Genomic DNA, 6,285 nt, shown 5'->3' with positions numbered 1-6,285 from the left:
GAGATGGGATGCAGCTCGAGGTAGAAGGAAAACGCTGTGGGCTCCATGGAAAACGTGTGGGGACTACGGTTAAAGCGCGTTTGATTAGAATGAAATTTTGCCTAAAATTACTAATCTGCCCCCAATTTTGAATATTTTATTTCAAAAAAAGATTTTTATGTCATATTCGTTGATGACTTGATATGATCTTTGAATCAATGTACAAATATTCAATATTAATTAAAAAAATTAAAAAAATATAATGTGATATCACACAGAAAAAAATATATTTGAATTTTGTGTATTTAAAATTTAGAAATAAATTACAATGAGTTTCACATAATTATAAATATTTTTTTATTATTTAAAAAAATATAAATAACTCCAGATATTTAATAAAATTATGTAACTTTTTAATAGAGTTTTAAAATTATTAATTTTGCCCTCGTTTTATTTTTTTCTTTTAAAAAATAAAAAATTATAAACAATGAGACGTGGTGGACGAAAATTTTGAAAATTATAAAAAAAAATTATTTTCTTCCTCCATAAAATTTTCTAAATAATACATAATATCAAAATTTATAATCCACAACGACATTTTGATAAGTTTACTACAAAAAATGGACGAAAGATTGGACTAATTATTATACGACCATTAAAATCAGAGGGTATTGATAATTTTTCAAACAATTAGGATGTATTTATAATTATTCAAAATTACAGAGAAAACTGGTTGTAATCTATACTAAAATTTAGTTGAAAGGCTCTGGAATAGTTAGCCAATAATATATTTGGATGGAAGAATTTGAATTCAAATAAAGATTTTGAATTCTATAAATATTTCCAAATATATAATTCAGGAAGTTGAAAATTTTTAAATTCTATCTAACAGAGAAAAGTCCAAACAAATTCAAAAATTCTGTTGTCAGAAATTTGAAATTGCTAATTTCAAAATCATAAATTTAAATTCAGCCCAATACTAAATTTGGCTAAAATGATTCAAAATCACTACATATAAAAAAAAATTAAAATTCATTAATATTTAAAAAAATATAATTTAGAATTATAAGCTGAGTGATAAAAAGTATTTTGAATTTAGAATTATCCAAATTATGAATTTGAAATCCATAATTCCAATTGAAATGTATTGAAATTAATTTGAAATTTTGACACAAATCCCTTAAAAATATAAATAAGAGATTCAAATATGTGTGAAGTCACTTTCAAATAAGAAAGGGAAAAAATCTCTTGTCATATTTATGAAAAATAAAAAATAAAAAACCTTGGAGTTGGGGCAATTGGTCATTTTGCATATTTTATCATTAGAAGGTTGGGATTTGCAATTTTGGCAAAATTGAGGGGCAAATTAGAATTTTAAAAAATGTAAGTGCTGCCACTGTCAGGGATAAAGGGGGTAGGCAGTGTTCCTAATCTAGTAGTAGGTCAAAAATAATTAAAATTATAAGATTTATTTATTTATATTATTTTTTAGATTCTTCACAACAAATTTGAATTTCAAGATAAAAACTATTTCTTTTCACTAAAAAAAAATTAAGATGGCCTTAGAATTTAAACCGGCTTAAGATAAAATCAGCATGTCAAAATGTACAAAATTGAAGGAATTAGTTCGGGCCCAATTTGCTAGCGGGAATTGAACCAGTCTGTGTCCAATTTCAGTCTATTGGTGACGTAACCAGCCCAGCTTACACGTCAGCAATAATCCACACCTCGGATGACATGTCAACCCATGAAGACATCAGCAGGGGAAAAACCTGACAACTGGAACTTGTTGGACAAAGATGATAACCTATAAGTAACTAGTTCCTCCTATAAATGACGCTTTTCATGCTTATACGACAGATTATGTTCCTGCTCGTTCGGGATATGGATGACATGGTATACAGCTAGACCAATCATATCTCTTGAGATTAGACTTTTCAAGGAATCCGACATATCCAAATTACGCTCAATCGCCTCCCGTTTTTTCTTGTTCGGCTCCTATAAATAGAGGTTTAGATAGGTTAAGAGATGTAATTTTACTCGAACTTCATACTTCAGCTCTTTTATACACAAATTAAAATCAGCATACTCATTTTCTCTGCAAAACTCACGATTTCTATAAAATTTCACACGTTCTTCACATTCTTCCTCACTCTGAACCTATATTTCTCAAATCTTTACTCAGCGTTCCAACTACTTCATTTTTTCACTAAGGTCATTACTGACTTAAGTATCGAAGTGTCAAACCCTATTTAAATTACTCCCCTTCAATATTTTAGAAAATACTCAAATAATCCTTTAATATTGTATTACATTAGTAAGCATCAAGAAAAATTGTATAAAATAAAATATTTGTAAATAAAATGAGCCAAAAATTCAACTCTCTCATCCAGATCTTGTAACCAACTAAAATATCCCACCTTCTGATTTGAAATAATAAAATTAATTTTTAATTTCTAAAAAAAAATCCTAATATAGAAAATAATTCAAAAAATAATTGATGGTCCCAGTTTACCTAATTTAGCAACAACAATTAGGTAAACTCCTTTTACTCAATTATTTCACTTGTCACCTTAAAAAAGTACAAAGGTTGTCACAGTGGAGTTATTCTTATTTTAAGATTAATAGTGAAAATTAATTGAATCTTAGCAGTAGAATTTATAGTATACTGGTCTGGAATTATTAATACAAGGGATAATTACATCATTCTATTCTGAAATCTGGTGTAACTATACATGACCTTTGTGGTTTGAAAAATTATATCTAGTATTCTAACGTTTGTTTTTATCTGATAAATAGATACATTAATAAGTCAGAATCCATCGAATTTGTTGATATTACTAAAAACATTGAATGAGAAACTCATAATTATCCCGAATTGATCTGTTACTTACTTATTGCGGGTCAAATAATTTTTTTCTGACCAAATTACCCTCATATATCTTCGGACGCTAAGGCATGTGAGGAGATATATATTCACCCTTATAAGAATAATTTGATGAACAAAAAATTTATTTGACCAGCAATAAATCAATTGGGATCAAATATGAATCTTCATTTGGGCTCTTTTCTAAAAATATGATAATGGAAATGAACAATACATGCAAATGGGATGCTTCACTTTTTTCTATCAAGAAGTACTTTGCAGACTGTCAAATTCTTGTCCTGCAATGCCTCTGTAAAGTTAACATCTTGAATATTAATTTTTAAATGCAACACAATAATTGAGAGAATTAAGAACTAATATTCCAAATAAATATAATTGCAGAATTTAATTAATTTTTTAATTCTTATAATACTTTTTTTTTTCTCTTTTTTGGTTAAATAAAAAATATTATCTAGAGGGAACGTCGGCATAGCAATTCTTTTTTTCATGTAACCAGAAACAGTCCCTTACGGTTGTGAAATATTTGACATGATTAACAATGACCATTCAGTGGATGAGCCCGTCATCACAGCTCCATTGAGATGTAAAACGGACTAAAAACACTTTATCATAACCAAATCTCGATTCTATTACTGTAAGCTGGTTCTTGTTTATATCGGTTGAATCCTGCAACTTAACTTTGTAAGAAAATTATAATTATTTTCTAAGAGTGTAAATTAAACATTAATATTGTGCCGTATCTTATTTATCTATTTCCTTACCATCCCATTTTCCGGTATTCTTATATCAATCTAATTTAAATAAATTTTATTTATAATTATTTTTTTGAAGAATCTTTTATCACACTTTTATAATATATACTAATTTCACATGAAATAATTAGTTCGCGTTACATTCTTAAATTACATAATAATTTAATTATATACTTTTTTTTAATATTTTTTTCAAAAAAATTTTAATGTCAATCATACGTTGATGTGATACCAATAAATAATATTAAAGTGTAATATTATAATTTGTGCAGCAATTATTTATATAGACTTGCACACCAACTAAACACGTATCACTAATGCCTTGAAATATGCTCATCCATGATTGAGTTAGGTATATTGATAATTCTTGTGGCTAACATTACTTGATGTGCCTTTCATTTATATATATAGGAAAAATCTTGTCGGAATTAGATTTTATCGAACCAAATTAGATACAGAATAAGTGTATCATACTTGTTATATGATTGATCATTTTTTTTTGAATTGTACACCAATCATATGACAGATATATTGTACTTGGCATATAATTGATTCAGGTTCGACGAGCCAAATTTCGGACTAGTATTTCCCTTATATAAATACCTAAGTAGGAAAAAAAAACTAAATATTGTATGGTGAGTATTAATCCACATTAATATACCGAAAAATTCATTTTCAATATAGTTTAGTTCTTAATATTTCATAACTTCAAAATAATTGCATATTGGTATCTAAGTGTATTTACAATATTTAGGTCCAATTTGATCCCAAGATTGCAAAATTATTTATAAAGTAAATTATAAATGATTGTCCTGATATGTGTCGTAATTATAGATATTTTATTGTTATTTGAAAAATTACAAATACCTTTTTGGAATTAACGGCAGACCAATAAATATCCCAGTACAATAGACTGTTATCCTTATTTATATGATAATTAATTATAGAAAAAAAAGTGAATATGACATTTAAACTTATAATTTCAAAATTGATTATATAATTACATATTATAGTTGTTGGGAATTTATCCCTTCAGCAGAAGCCCCAAGAATGCCCTATTTAACTATTACAGATTTGTGGGTTTTTCAACCCTTAATATTACAAACCACTTTGCTAATGCATATACAAGAATAATAATACTACAACTGAATATTAAAATAAAACAGTAAAACGACTCAGGAAATCGAGATTCGGAGAGGCAAGACACAGCCATAAAGGCCAATAACCAATCTCACGTTTACTCCAATATTATCACCAACAAATCGTTAGGATCGTTCACAAAAAATCAACCACTTAGGAATATCACAAAGATTACAAGTGTAACTCTCGATTTTTGCTTCAAAGATTCGTCTATATTTTTCAGGGATTTATACAGTAAAAATGTAGTACAAGAAGGAGGATTTGGGCGGTGGAGTTCATTTTCAAGACCATTGAAAAATGAAGAAGAAGGAAAAACAAAGAGAAACAAGAGGTAGGGAGATTGCGTGAGAGAGAGAGTTGTTGAAAGTGAAGGGTAGGTTTTAGAGGTTTTTAATCGGGCCGGGCCGGGGCCGGGCCGGGTTGGTGGGCTGGATCGAGTAGGGTTCTTGGGCTGGATCAGTGTAAATGGACCTAGCAGATTTGGTAATAAAAGAGCCATCCAAGTGAGAGATAAATTATTGTATTTTAAAAATATAGGGAGATAAATTGTTAATTTTTTTCATAAAAGGGTAATTTGCTCGTTTGTAATGTTACAAGAGGATTGCTTGCATTTTCCTCTTAAAAAAATAATAATTGTATTTGGACTAAAAATAGAGATTTGATAAAATAGACATTTAAAATGAATATATCCAAAGTATCATTAAAAAATTATTAAATGTTTATTTGAGTGGTGAGTCCATCAAATGTTTCATTTTTTGAGTACAATTCAATCAAAATTGCATTGATTGAAATTTTACACTATTTCAAACTGTAAAGTCATATTTGGTTGGATGACCCTTTGAATTTGATCATAAGTTTCATAAAAAAAAGTTATATATATCACATCTTTCTATACAAAAAAATGTTACAATTTTTTAATAAAAATATTATCACAAAACATCGTAATTCGAATATATTTTTATTTAATCATATTTTTTCCATACAAAAAATTCTGCTGATTCAAAAATATTTTCATTTTATCGCGTCGTTTTTTTTGTAAGAAAATTTATTACAAGACTTATTAATCTAAATATATTTTCATTTTTCGTATAAAACCCAATCAAGAACGAAAACTCAGTTGAAAATAATGAAAATTGAGAATGAAAACAAAACCAAAACTTAGTATTAATCTAAGAAAACTACGGCCACCTAAAAAATGGATAATTACACAAACAGTCCCTCAAGTTTGAATATGTTACAAAAGGCTCCTTAATATTTAAAAATTGCACAAAAACCCATTCTTACTACATAATTTAAAAGTGACATCGCACACAATATACATTTGGGTGTAACATTAATGTCTAAAATCAAACTGGGATGGAAGATGTTTTATACTCAACACTGCCCGAAAAAAAAAAGAAAAAAAAATTAATAAAAATAAAAGTAAATTACAACATGCTCCCTTGAAATTTGTCATAATTACAATTATTTCCACGTTGTTTGAAAATTTAAATATAACCCTTGGAATTAATAGTCGTCTAACAAATA

The sequence above is a fragment of the Sesamum indicum genome, linkage group LG3 (genome assembly GCF_000512975.1).
Source record: "Sesamum indicum cultivar Zhongzhi No. 13 linkage group LG3, S_indicum_v1.0, whole genome shotgun sequence".
Classification (NCBI taxonomy): domain Eukaryota; kingdom Viridiplantae; phylum Streptophyta; class Magnoliopsida; order Lamiales; family Pedaliaceae; genus Sesamum; species Sesamum indicum.
Note: the sequence above shows the minus strand (reverse complement) of the source record.